This window comes from Podarcis muralis, chromosome Z (assembly GCF_964188315.1).
Source record: "Podarcis muralis chromosome Z, rPodMur119.hap1.1, whole genome shotgun sequence".
Classification (NCBI taxonomy): domain Eukaryota; kingdom Metazoa; phylum Chordata; class Lepidosauria; order Squamata; family Lacertidae; genus Podarcis; species Podarcis muralis.
Genome location: NC_135673.1, coordinates 10500424 through 10515131, shown reverse-complemented (window position 1 = coordinate 10515131; position 14708 = coordinate 10500424). Strand labels below are relative to the sequence as shown.

General features: G+C 42.8%; 1 protein-coding gene across 1 annotated transcript in view; it reads left to right on the top strand.

The window, feature by feature from the left end:
• Positions 1-14708, top strand: part of RAB14 (RAB14, member RAS oncogene family) — a 35613-nt gene that overhangs the window by 1236 nt on the left and 19669 nt on the right. The window lies entirely within an intron of this gene.

The window sequence follows — 14708 nt, the reverse complement described above, 5'->3', positions numbered from 1 at the left end:
CTTTCCCAATACTTAAGTTTTAGTATTTTATGAGAGAGGGAGAAAGACTTCCTCTTTTATCCATTTTCTCCACATCAGCCTTTGTAAGTATTGAAGATGCATAGCCCACTGGGCTCAATGAGCCTTGTCTCCCCACACCCCCGTGCAAAAAAAGTAAGGGTTGCAGCCTAACATAGCTACTCCTGGCTTTAATAGATGCTCCTCTGTGTGGTATTTGCTTCTTGCACTACACAGATTCTAAGTTGTTGAGCCCTGTGTCTCATATATTGGTAAGTGCCTTGTAGAGTGAATAATGCTGCTACTAGGGAGTGTGGTGCTCACTCTGGGTGTATTGGTGGGTGGTCTTTATTCCCATGGAATCTAGGTGTATTGTTAAGTATAACTGCCCTGCTAGAGGGTGGAATATGTTTGCGTGTAGCTTATATAGGCCTAATTTCTTGCAGGCGGCAAGGAGGAAAAAACATAGGGAAAGTGGGTGGCAGAAAGAGAGAGAGAAAGGAGTACCCCCACCAATCTTTTCTTTTTGTTGTGGCCCATTTTGGCTCTGGGTTTACCAGTTGCCAGTGTACAGGCTCTTTTGATTACTTCTGAGCCCTTGACAGAAAAAAGGTTGTTCACCCATATATGGCAAACTTCTTATTTGAACTCTTTATGCGGGTCTTGAGGTCAGCCCATCTCTAAGTCTAAGGGGATAATATGACACAAATCCAATAGATGTGTATCTGATTTGTATGCAGATTAATGATAGGTGCTTATTTCTATAACAGTTTTGTTATATGCACCTGTAAGTGTCAGGGTGTGTCTGAGGCACATCACCATTTATGACCAGTCTGCTTGAAAAGGCATTGTGGAAAGGCCTGTTATGCAAATGCGTAAGACAGGCATTGCAGACATTGCATTCTATGTGAATGCGTGTGTGTTTCATGCATGATGTTTTAATACATGGTGATAGCCTCTGTGATAATGAGAAAAGCTTGTGTGCCTTTAATTTGCACATTTGTACAGTTATATGCACTGGGAATCTATTATGCAGGGGAATATCATGCAAATTTCCCTTGTTTGTTATCTAGACACCCTGTGTGTCCATGCACACATGCACACAATTTATAGCTCTGTAAAAGTGCTCATTATGTGCTAGTTGTATTATGCTGGCATACAACACAGTGAAGAATGTGCATTTTATCTGTGGCTTGAATAACAAACAGAAAATGTCTGAGATAGCGTAGTTGGGCTGCAGCCCTATACCCACTCACCTGGGAGTAAGCCCAAATGAACCTAATTGGAATAGATTTGCATAGAATTGAACTGTAAAATTTGGATCTGAACTTAAAAGGGTACCAAGTGGCAGTATGTACATCATTTACTAGCGCTCTAATTTTCACAGTTTAGGTTGTGCAATCCTTACTATATAACTAACTGTAGTAGTACTTCCTCAGTAAGAGAAATAGCAGATTAAGTGCTTCTGTTTCTTAATGTGTAGGATGAACTGGATGCATTCCTCCCTCTCTCATACTGTATGTAAACAGTAGATCCTTAATGAGGGATAGGCTGTGCTTGTTTATACACTCACTTTTTCCTATGAGCATTCAGGGTGAATGTAAGTAAGCCTTTAATATATACACTTTAAGTTGAAATTGACATGGCAGTCGTTGGCTAATAATGAAAAGCAATTATTATTTCATATTAGAGAGAGCAAAGTTTTGCTTTATGGCTTTGTATAGTTAGAAAAAGAGTTTAATGTTGCATGGGGGAAATCCTGGAATATATTTTCACCCTATCAGCAGGGTCTTTTAGAAAGCTTCATAGAAGGGAACTCACCAAAAAGTTTGATTTATGGTTGCTAAGGCATCCTCTTTTACCCTGCTTACACGCAGTTTCCCCCCCTTCCACTGAAATGGCTGCTTTCTAATGAAATACTCAAAAGAAATCTCATTGAACTCAGATTCTAAGAACTCATGCTTATGTGAAATCCTTTGAGTTAGTTTCAGGAACTTCAACGGACACGAAAAAGAAATGAGAATTGTCATCTGTGCATCCTAGATGTGTGTGCATCCTGGAGCGTGACTGTGTGTATGTGTGAGAATAGCTCCCCCTGTATCTGCCTTTCCATGGGAGATCTGCCTTAAACTTTGCATTTTGGGGAAACCTTGTCAGATTCAATTGCTGTGCCTCCATCTTGATGTCTGTGCTTAGAAATGGAAGTGACTGCATGTATTTTAATTTAGTTGGTATTGAGCGTCTTGATTTTCACACAACACTAAGCCATAGTTTATTAAACTCTGATTTATTAAACCATGGCTTAGCAATGGTCTGCCAATTAACTACAATATGAAGCCTTTATTTGTTATTGGCTTACAAACCTAGTGTTAGGTGTGAAAAGTAGGATTTTTTTTGCCCATTCCACACTAGATGCTCACCTAGCTAAAGGCATGAGGTAAGAGCAGTGGTAAGCCATGGTTTGTTCAGTCAAAAGTGGGACAGCTCGTCGTTAACTTGTGCTATTAGCTAAGGCTTTAGTGAACCATGGCTTGGCATTATGTACAAATGTGGCCAGTGCTAAAGAGTTCATATTTTTTCCTATACCATTTTTTCCTATACCATTAATGAGAGGCCCCATTAGCTGAAGTGGTGCTTCAGGTTAAGAACAGTTTCAGGTTAAGAACAGACCTCCAGAACGAATTAAGTTCTTGACCCGAGGTACCACTGTATAGGGGAACATTATTTCAAGTAATACTTGCTGCTTGAAATTTCTGAAGTTACACATTGGCCACACCCTAAGCTGCAGTTTAATGTAAAAGTATGTATTGTCCTGTGCCACTTCCATCACACAGGTTGGAGGTTCATATGCTGGAATGCTCCTTCACGTGCACTTATTCTCTCTCCCTTTCCCAGTGAAAAATAGCATGTCAGGATGAACCTAGCTTTTCTCCCAACATGCTAGTTTCTACAAAAGGAATCTCCTCCTCCATCGAACATATGATCCTCTCCTCTCCTCTCCCAAAGTGGTTTAATGCGGACACAGGTTTTACAGTCTCAAAGAGAGCAGTGTCTCTGATGTGTGCACATGTTGCCAGAATCTTATGCCAAACAGAATGCAACAGATGAATGTATTCTTTCCTGAGGTGTAAGTCAGTCAAAACATTCTTGCATGCTGTGGGACTTGTAATTCACTTTCCTTCAACAGCTCTGATGTGTGTATCATATATATTCAGAATATATACAGCTCCTTTCAACCACTTGTCAAAGATAGTAGTAGTGGTAATCCCACAAAGTCTTGAAGGGCTGCAGTTTACCTGTCTTGTGTTCTCTTCTCCAGGAGTTAATGACTTCATTTGGATGTCATGGTAAACCATGAAAGGGTTTGTGCGTTCTTGCTGCTGCTGGAGGGAGGAGCTTTCACTTACGTTTTTGATTAACCACAGTTTAGAGTCCAAACTCTAAACAGTGGTTAATCTTAACTGTGATTTGTTGGAACTACAAGCGAGTTTCATAAACAACATTTTGGTGTTGGCTTGTTATAAATCATAGTTAAGCTGGTTGCATTTGGGAGACAAATGCTAAGCTGCGCTTAATTAAAATAAAATGGAAGTGAAAGCTTCCAGATTATTCATTGTAGCTGTGCTAGAGGGGGAAGTGCAGGAACCTAAGCTTGTTCCTGTTGCAATAATAATTATATCCTGACAACCTAAAGTAGCCAATAAAAAATGACATTGTATATTTATTAGCAGCCATAAGGGTACAGCACCAGGTAATAGTTAAAAATCACCTTATGTCATGGATATGCTCCCCAAAATTCCTCAGTACAGTACAGTACCTCATGTTACGTTTCCTTCATGTTACATTCTTTCAGGTTATGTCCCGTGGCAACCCGGAAGTACCGGAAAGGGTTACTTCTGGGTGTTGCCGCATGTGCACAAGCGCCAAATCGTGCCACATACCTGTGCCGATACGGCGCTTCAGGTTGCGTTCTTTTCAGGTTGTGAATGGGCCTCCAGAACGGATCCCATTTGCAACCAGAGGTACCACTGTAATTATAACTGTCACAACTACAGTTTTTGCACATTGTTAGGCTGTGGTCATAGTAAAATCCCCTTGAATTCAATGGGTTTCAGTCCTATTTGGTCAGGTAAGAATCCCCAGTAGTGTTAACTGGGATCAAAAACTGGACATGTTTGAGGCCTTTGTTAACACATTCAGGCAGTATTTGCTTTGTTTAGCAGTATTTGTTAATAACTGACCTGGAAACAAAAGTATTGATTTAGCCTATTAACTGAGGGTGGCTCCTCTGAAAAGGGATAGTGTTAATGTTGGTAATTAAAGGATGACCACTAGGATTGCTTTGTACTAATGTTTAAAAGACAATCTTGTGTATGAAACAGAATAGAGGCCCTAAGATCAATTAATGCTGATGTTCCCAAATTGTGGTTTATGAGCTTCATTCAGGTGGTCCGTGAATGTTCATAGTGATTTTCAGTTTTATTTTTATTGCTTCTGTTATTTCTTATATTGTATTTTTTGTGTTTCAATTTAAATTCTGTGGAATTTCAGTTGTCATACAATAAAATGCAATATAAGAAATAAAAAGCAATAAAAAATCAATTGAAAATTATACAGCATCTAGCACAACACATTAAAATTGTTACAATGTACATAAAAAATCATTAAATGGTCTGCTAATAAAGGTAAAGGTACCCCTGCCCGTACGGGCCAGTCTTGACAGACTCTGGGGTTGTGCGCCCATCTCACTCAAGAGGCCGGGGGCCAGCGCTGTCCGGAGACACTTCTGGGTCACGTGGCCAGCGTGACAAAGCTGCATCTGGCGAGCCAGCGCAGCACACGGAACGCCGTTTACCTTTCCGCCGGTAAGCGGTCCCTATTTATCTACTTGCACCCGGGGGTGCTTTCGAACTGGTAGGTTGGCAGGCGCTGGGACCGAGCGACGGGAGCGTACCCCGCCGCGGGGATTCGAACCGCCGACCTTTCAATCGGCAAGCCCTAGGCACTGAGGCTTTTATCCACAGCGCCACCCACGTCCCAATGGTCTGCTAATACGCTCGGCCATATTCAAGAGGTCCAAGGGGGAAACAAGTTCGGGAGCTCCTGATTTAGTGCTTATGAATGCAACTCAGAAGTAAAAAGGTGTATGTATGGAACAGAAGATGCTTTTGAAGATTTTTCCTCTACCAAGTTATTGTGATAATCTTCAGAGTTGGTGTTTATTTGTCTTGCGAGTGACTGCTGCAAAAAGTTAACAAAACCAAGTGTCATATGATACTCCCAATACGGACTAGCCTCAGTTGGTGTCATTCATAAATACAGCAGGCTGTCATGTGTAACAATAAAACACTGACTTCGCTGTGGTATAGTGCGCATGCTCTTCAGTGCAAAATTGATGAATTCAAATCAGGTGATGGAACAGGATCTTGTGCTTAATAGCTGAAGTTTGCTCTTGGGGAAATGTCTGAGTAGAAATTGAGGATGACATAAGAGCAAACTTTGAAGTTGCTGGTTTATCATAGCTATATAGTGGTACCTTGGTTCTCAAATGCCTTGGTTCCCAAACACCAAAAACCCGGAAGTAAGTGTTCTGGTTTTTGAATGTGTTCCGGAAGTTGAATGTCCGATGCGGCTGTCGGCTATTGTTTCCGGGGCGCCTGCACCACTCAGAAGTGTGCCTTGATTTTCGAACATTTTGGAAGTTGAACAGACTTCCGGAACGGATTAAGTTTGGTTTGTTTTAGCTATTTATTTTGCATTTTTGTTTTTGAGGCTTTTTGGTTAATTTGTTTTTGTGACTGTGTGGAACCCAGTTCAGCTACTGATTAATTGATTGTGTGACTGTCAAAATGAATAAAAGCTCCTCATTCAAACAATGACTATCATTGTAAGGAAAAAAGTTAATTTTAATTTTTATCATCTGCAATACAGCCTTATTTATTTCATAATACAATACATTGCTTATTTCTTTCATTTTATGGATCAACAGTCTCGTTAGATTGTAAAATTCATGTTAAATTGCTGTTTTAGGGGTTGTTTTTAAGTGTCTGGAACAGATTAATCCGTTTTGCATTACTTTCTATGGGAAAGTATGCCTTGGTTTTGGAACGGACTTCCGGAACGGGTTAAGTTTGAGAACCAATGTACCACTGTAAGTGATCCAGCAGTTGTACATTCTAGTATTAAGTCTATGAGAGGGTATCCCATTTTAAATGATTGCTGGTACCGGCTTCCAGCATTCAAAACTCCGAGAAAAAGGAGGACCCTTTTCTGCCTCCCCACTTCCACTCTGAAGACTGGAAAAGAGACCCTCTTAAGAATATTGGGGCTGGCAAGGGAAGCATGGCTTTGTTTTTTGCAGTCTAGACCATATGAAAAATGAATATAAGATTTTAGCTGCAGTTCATTCATTTTCAGCTTTGTATTCTTGTTATAAAAAGTATGTCTAGACATTCCATTGGTGTGCCCGTAACCTAGGTTTAAGGTGCCATTTAGCTCCTAGCTTTCAGTTTCGAACACTGCTACTTCATTCTTTTTTCCTTAACAGTTTGCAGCAAAGGAGATACTGCATTCTCCTTGGAAAATTTTAAACTTATTTCAGCAATACATTATACTGGGAGGGGGAGAGCTTATTTAACTTACTCATAGATCTTTTATTGCTGTAGCTCACATGAATGTGCTCCCCATGGTAACATTAGCGACAATTGAAGTTTGCCTGAGTTTCCCCTTCCACTTACAGTTGTGGTTAATTTTTTATGGGGGGGGGGGGGTGAAAGGGATGGCATGTTTAGGTGAGAGTGAAGACTTTGGTGGCTTCTTCCACCCAAATTGTACCCTTACCTCCCCCAAAAGGAGCTTTGATGGACCCCTACCCCAACCCCTTCTCCAGTAAGAGAATATACAGGTGGTATAGCGAAGGGTGGGGGGAAGATAGAGAAATAGAGGGAAGGGTAGGGTCACAGTGCTTTTTCTCTGCTCTAATCCTAACCATGCCTACTCATGGTTAGGATTAACCAAGTCCTATTAAACATGGTGCGGTTTAATCCCATGTAAATGGGATCAGGTTGGCAACCTGGAGTGCCTTTTCCCAGCTAGCCTGCCTCCATGTCTAATCGGTATTGGAAGATGCTTGCAGTATGGAGGCAGAAAAGATGGTCAGTAGGCTTTGGTTCACAGTACAGTGGTACCATGGGTTAAGAACTTAATTCCTTCTGGAGGTCTGTTCTTAACCTGAGGTACCACTCTAGCTAATGGGGCTTTCCACTGCCCCCGCACGATTTCTGTTCTCATCCTGAAGCAAAGTTCTTAACCTGAGGTACTATTTCTGGGTTAGCGGTGTCTGTAACCTGAAGCCTCTGTAACCTGAGGTACCACTGTATTCTCTTCTCCCTTGCCCCACCCCAAAAAGAGTCTTTTTAGCATACACAGCCTACTGTCTCTATAGGAGAACGTTGGGGGGTGGGCAGGTGTGGCATTTAATGCTTGTAGTACGTCATGCGGCACCTCATGAGAAGAGAAGACTCCCTGGAGAAGACACTGATGTTGGGAAAGATGGAGGGCACAAGGAGAAGGGGACGACAGAGGACGAGATGGTTGGATAGTGTTTTCGAGGTTACCAGCATGAGTTTGACCTAACTGCGGGAGGTAGTGGAGGACAGAGGTGCCTGGCGTGCTCTGGTCTATGGGGTCACGAAGAGTCGGACACGACTAAACAACAAACAACAACAACAACAACAGTATGTCATAGCTGAAGAGTAATGGGTTGCATTTTGAGAGCTCCCCCCCCCAACTTAGATTCCAGATTATCCTCCATGTTCCCCCTCTTTCCATAATCAGAGTTTTCTATGGGGTAATCAACTTGATTTCTGTGGGGAGCTACTGGGGTGGCAGCTGCTTTTGAGCCTGCAATCATGTGATATTGACTAGTGTGTGTGAGAGAAGCCCTTTTCCAGGCCTTGATGCTTCTGGGTTAATGGGCCCCCACTCTGAATCTGGAATGCATAGTGGTTCTTCTTCTTGCTGCTGCTTTGGTTCAGCAACAGAGCATCTGCTTTGCATGCAAAAGGTCCAAGGTTCAATCCCCAGTGACGTTTCCAGGTGGGGGCAGGGAAGATCCTCTTCCTGAAACCCTGGAGAGCTGCTGCCAGCCTATGCAGATGATACTGGGATTGATTGATCGATCGATCAGTGGTATGAACTCAGGCAGCTCCCTATGTTTCCTTTACATTAATTACATTTTCGCTGGCCCCTTACAATAAAAAACTAAGAAAATCACGGCCGGATCTGGCCAAAGGCCATCTAACATTTATGCAGGAGTTAAAGGGTTGGGGGCAGATGGGTTGAAATAGCTCTTTAAACCCTTGTTCAGTGGTCCCTCTAACCTCATATTTGAGCTGTGGGGAGGCTACAGAGTAACATTTGGGGGGCAGAATTAAGGGTGCTGCTCTGGCTCAGCATCTGTTGTGAGCTTTGTTGGTTGGGAGCTGCCTTCCCCTTGGAGGCTGTCTGCTCCCTGCCTAAGCTCAGTTAGTCTTGTGCTGCCCTGTGGCATGGAGTTCCAGAGGTGATCTCTGTGCCTAAAATTCCCTGTTGCACCTCATTGATTTCCACACTACTCCACAGACCACCTGATTTGATCAGCATCTCTCTCTCTGCCACGCTGCTGAGCAAATCACCTGGTCTGGTATCATGGCAGCAAAAAGAAAAGAAAAAGGTGCATAGACATTTTGTTTTCTTGCCCACAACATAGGTCTCAGGAGTCACATGACACCTAGCTTTCCTATCCCAGTTTCTAACACTGTCCCTATGGTCTCCGTGGCAACATGAGCCTTGAAACTAGCTGCCCAAGTGCTACATAACTAAATTTCCTTTCTTTGAGGGGAAACTATGGCAGAGATGGTAAAATCACAACATTGAGGTAACCCTAATTACCATTGTCCTGTGCTCCACTAGCATGTAGCACCACTCTTATGTAGAATATAGGGCTATATTGAGCATTGCTTCCATGTTGGCAAAAATCCTACCCATTCGTTTTAACTACTTGTAAGTAGCTTATGCTGTTTCAGACCTGGTGGTGGTGGCTGCTCTGATGGAGGCCTTAATTATTTCTGAGTAGATGATTGGCGCTGATAAGCCAGCCTGGCACTGGCCAGCTTTTTAGAGCTGAACTTACATCAAACCCACCTAGTCTAGTATGTGCTGGCTGGAGCTGATGGGAGTTGTAGTTCAAAATGTCTGAATGATGTCTGGTTGGTGAAGGCTGTGGTGAGCATAGGGATGAAAGCAGAAGCCCCTGATAAGCATTGTTCTTTCTCAGGCAGTCGGTGCTGTTGGTTTCATGGGATAGATTGGGAGAGGATTTATCTAAAAAAAAAGTCAAAAGTGCCATTGGCTGCTCAGAAAATCATGTTTAGTGTAGCATTTAAACTAAATACAAGAGCTGGACGATACCTGCTTTCCAACATTGTAATAGATCGCCAGCTAAACTTTGTGATAAGGTGGTATATTATGATGTTGGAAAGGAGGTGGGGAGGAAGAAGGCAGTTGCTGGTCATGGAGATAATTAGCATCACTATGTGCATCATCTTCTTCCTGCTGAGGGCAGGTGGGTGGTACTGCCCAAGGCAGTGCACATCAGCTGAGGCACCACATGCCATGGCAGTGTGAAGCTGCCAGCCTCCCTGGAACTGCTAGCTGTGGCTTGCCCTGACAATATCCTCTTGCTGTACAAGTGGTGGCTACTGGAAGCCACCATTCTGCATGGCATGAGAAGGAATGGAGGGAGTAGGCAGCTTGCTACCACTCATACAGCCAGAGAAATAAACGAAGGGGCTGGCTGGCAGGAAAGCGCCACTCCCGAGGCTGGTGGCAGGGCTGCAAAGGGAGGGTTGGAGGGAGTTGGTGAGCGTCATGCACCCTGATTGAAGTGCACTATGCTGGCTGCGAGCAGGCCCAGGGATTCATGATACTTTGCCTGGTTGGAAATTCTGAAATTACTCTTGCGAGTTTAACTTCAAGCCGGTTTCAAGCAATGTATCAATACATCACCCAGATCTACTAGATATTGCTGAAAAGTGCACATCATTTAGACATCATTCCTCTAATTACAGCTCCTGCTATTCTTGGTAGTGGATAAACCAAGTATTACTAGCATGTAATCACTAGCATTGAAGTGAAGCATAGACCTGGAGATGTGGAATATAGAAGAGCAATAGTAGAAACACGACTGAACTATTCTGGGGGAGTTTGGGGCACTAGCAGAATACTTGCAGACTCAAAAGTGATTCAGAAATAAGAGCCCAAGTTTAGTGTATTTTTTAAAAGCACCTTTTTGTCCAAGGATTTCTAAATGCTTTTTAAGCTGAACACAATTGTGCTTCACAGTAGGATTGTAAGAAGCCCTCTTTATGGAATTCATTCGGGTCTAATTCAAAATCCTGTTTTCAGGTTTGAACACAGCTATTGTTTCTGCTGCAGGTATCAAACTGAGTTTCACTTGGAGCTAGTGCTCTCCAGCAGAGAGAAACTGAATAAAACATGGGGATCTAGAAACCAGAAGTAGGGAAGGGGGAAGGGCAGTAAACTGGAGATGTTCTGGTCAGCTTTCTTACTTCCGTTACCCATACTTTACTCTCTTAATTTCTAAAAATGAATGTTATGTGAAGGGACTGGGAAAAGATGAGCTATGTGTATGGGAGCATAATGTGAGGTAGATATTCTTTTGCAGTTAATTTGTTCTGAGTTCCTATTTCCCTGGGCTGATGTAGCACCATGGCTTGAGAGCATGAGATAGAAGATAGGAAGTTCCCAGACCAGCCATAAACTCAGCAGGTGGCCTTAGGCAGGGCTGTCTCTTATTCTGTTGGCGGGATAGGGGAATAATAGTGTAAGGAATCCTCAGAGAATGCAGAAAGTGGTATGTGGAGGGTGATTAGGCACCTCAAGATCCTCTGCAGAAAGGAAGATGCTAGGAAATGTAGCCTAAATGTTGGAATGTTTCTTGCTGGCAAGTGCACTTGGATTTCAGAACAGGGTTATGAAATGGATCAGCCATCCAGTCCCAGCAGAAGTGGAGAACCAGTCATTAGTGCATGCAAAAAAAGAGGAATGGAATTTTGCAGCGTGGAGTCTGCGCTGAGTGTACTGGAGAACTGCATCCATGTCATCTCAGTTTTGCTTTTTTTTTTTTTTTAAATTCTTTCTAAAAAGTGCCTAGCTTGACAAATCCTATCAGTGTCAGAAAGCTGGGCCAGAACAAGGTTACCAGTGGTCCAGAGGAAGACTCTTGCCTTCTGTTGAACACAGAACGTAGTATAGTACTAGTTCTACCTTTGACCCCCCTACAGGGGAGATGAGCTTATGACCAAGCATTGTTATTTGTTCTTCCCTGTAAAATAGTAGCAGTAGCGTAAAATAGATATATGCAAATTGGACAATATCTGCTAAGCTAAATACTTTTTGTATGTGTGTGGCACAGCACTTAAACTCCCTTGGGCACTCTACATAGCTGGTCAGCATCTAATCCCTGGTGTCAACATATTCTTTAGCAGGCTTATCTGATCCTAAATCTCTGAAGTGCCTTATTAAGGTGGCAGATTTGCTTATGTTCTAAAATAGGTATTGCATTTTATGTTGTCATAAAATGGGATTGTATATTTGAGGGTAGCTCAGTTGGCCCAAGAGTGGAGTGTAGCTATTTGCATATAAAGCAACCACTACCATTTAAATACTTAGTGGACTTGGTCTTGTTTTCAAACAACCTTAACCTAGTGTTCAGTATGGTAATCCTAGCCCTGGGGCAATGTTTTGTTAATTCAACATTATACAAAAACTGACTTACATTGTATACCATAGATAGTATATTTTATATGCATTTCAGCCAAAGGTCCACATTCCCTTATGGGCAACTTTCCAGAGGCCACATGTCAGTGGCGGGTGGGGCCAGAGGTAGAGGTGGGCAGAGCAACAAATGTAAATTTTACTTTTGTACAGAAGGCTAGTTCACATTGTCACACCCTCTATCCTTCATTCAGGCAAGGAAAAGGCCTGATCAGAGTTCAGGGACACACTCTGCTGAGGCAAAAATACTCAAGGAGAGTGCAGCAAACAGGGACCAGTGAGGGATGTTGCCTTGGGAAAGTGGGTGTGGCTGGGAGGGAGTGTGGCCAGGTAGAGAGACTAGATTGAGGGGTGGCCAACTCCCAAGAGACTGCAATCTCCTCACAGAGTTAAAAACTGGCAGTGATCTACCCCATTTTGGGGGGTTGGGTCAAAGTTGCTGAGTTTTTTCAGGGAGGAGGTAAAATGTTGAGCTTTTTTTTAGGGGAGCCACAGTTGTTCAGCTTCTTTGGGGGGGGGGCAGCAATCTACCACAGACGTCCAGTGATCTACCAGTAGATCACGATCTACCTGTTGGACATGCCTGGACTAGAGGACTGCATTTAACAACAACAACATTGTTATTTATACCCTGCCCATCTGGCTGGGTTTCCCCAGCCACACTGGGCGGCTTCCAGCAAAATATTAAAATACAATAATTCATCAAATATTAAAAGCTTCCCTAAACAGGGCTGCCTTCCGATGTCTTCTGAAAGTCAGATAATTGTTTATTTGTTTGACTTCTGATGGGAGGGTGTTCCACAGGCGCCACTATCTAAATATTCAAAATTATTTTTAACATATTAAGGAACTGCTAATGACTACTATTGAACATATATATTGAAGCATAAGAAGGGTAAAAGATGGTGCACCATGGTATCAATGGGCATGGTGCTTTAGAGCAGTTTAAGCTAAAAAAAGTTTCTGCCCTATGTCTGGCTGTTAACCAGAAGGTTGGTGGTCCGAGCCTACCCAGGGGCAACTGGACAGGATTCCTGCATTGCAGGAGGTTGGACTAGATGAACCTTTGGATCCCTTTCATGTTGGAAAACTGTCTGGATACAGCCTGCATTTGCAAGCTGTGGGTGGCTTTTCAGAGACAGAGAGGCAGCAGGAGACCTGAATGAATCCTTGCAGTATATATAGGTAGATTGCATTGCAGGATAGACTTGCATTGAAAGGTTTGCACTTTTTCTAGGCAAAAGGCACCTTGGAAAACATCTGTTCTTCCAGAGGTTTGGAATCTGGCTGTCCTATCCTAGCCTTAATTCTAAACACTTTGCATTTGTCATAGTCATATCAATTAGTCACTAAGTTGTGCATCCTTTATTAAGTCCTAGAGTTGGGTAAATGCTCAAGCATGGTTTCAGTTTCACGGTCTAGAATTAAAGTCTTTCAGAATACTTCTCACAGGGAAAGTTGGTAGTAAAAATAGTGGAATTGAGCCTTGAAAATATTGGAAATAATTCATGCTTTCATCAGTTCACCTCTTAGGTTTTCCGAGTTCTCTTCCTGGTCTGCTCTGCTACTGTTTTACCAGGAGGCCTGGCAGGGAGGTGCATTTAGAAAGTCTGCAGTATCTGGGTGTGTTCACTGTGGGAAAAGCTCTTGTGACATTGTGTGCTGGAGGAAGAATGAGTTAACAAAGCTGAAGTAGCTTTTTGAAATAAAGGTGTTGGTGAATATGGTAACTTCTGCAAGGAATCTGGTGGAGGAAATGCTGTAAGCTTTAAAATATCACTGAGCTCTCTAGGGACTAGTATTTCCTTGCTCATTATAAGATAGGATTTTTGTATACATTAAAGATAGGGAGATAAGATGCACTATAAACTTAAATTCCACTGTCCCTGGGCAGGATAATTCCTGTTCTTCACCATCCTTCTCTGATTTCACTCATTGGCTAAAATCACTGACAGGCGGGAACAGCCAGGCTGCTTCATTTCACAGAAATTTCTTAGAACGATGCCTGCACATTTTGTTTTATAACTTTCTAAGTGGGTGAGGTGCTTTCTTTTTTTTTAAATGAAAGCTCCAAGCCTGGAGCCCCCAACAAAGGTCTTCATGGGCACCAGGTTGGCAACCCCAGTTTTAAGTGGAGATGCTGCCAGAGATTGAACATGGGACCTTCTGAACTCCCAATCCTTCTACCCTTTAACCCTCCCATGAGCTTCTTCCCCAGTTCCCCTGAGCTCTGCTGCTCCATTCTTTGCCCCTTGCCTGCTCTGTTGCCCTGCATCATATCCAGGCATAATATAGCCTGGATGGCTCAGTTGGTTAGAGTGGGGCGCTGATAGCACCAAGGTTGCAGGTTCGATCCCCATATGGGACAGCTGCATATTCCTACATTGCTGCATATTCCTGCATTGCAGGGGATTGGACTAGATGATCCTCAGGGTACCTTCCAGCTCTACAATTCTATGATTCTATGAAACAATGGAAGCATTACCATGGGAAAAAAGCTTTCATGCATTTGGCTTGTGTCATAATTAATAAATTTGAATCAAAGCTGTGGAGAATCTTAGCTTCCCACTTAACTCTGTGGGTGAGAAGTGCTTTTCTACAACTTGGAGATGTCTTGTAGATGATGTGAAGAAAGTAGACAATAGCTTACTTTTGGAATTATCTCTAGCAGTTGCTTTTCCTCACATTACTTGTCCCAACATGGGATGTCCTCTTATTTGGCAAGCAAATCTGTAAAAATAGAAAGTACTAAATTTTCCCTCCTACTCTGGCTAGATAAAGGAATTTGTTCCAGCTACCTTCCAGAAACCTAGTACTTCTGGGTCAGTGCCTGGGTGGGAAACTGCCTGGGAACTCTGCTCCTTTAAGTTCCA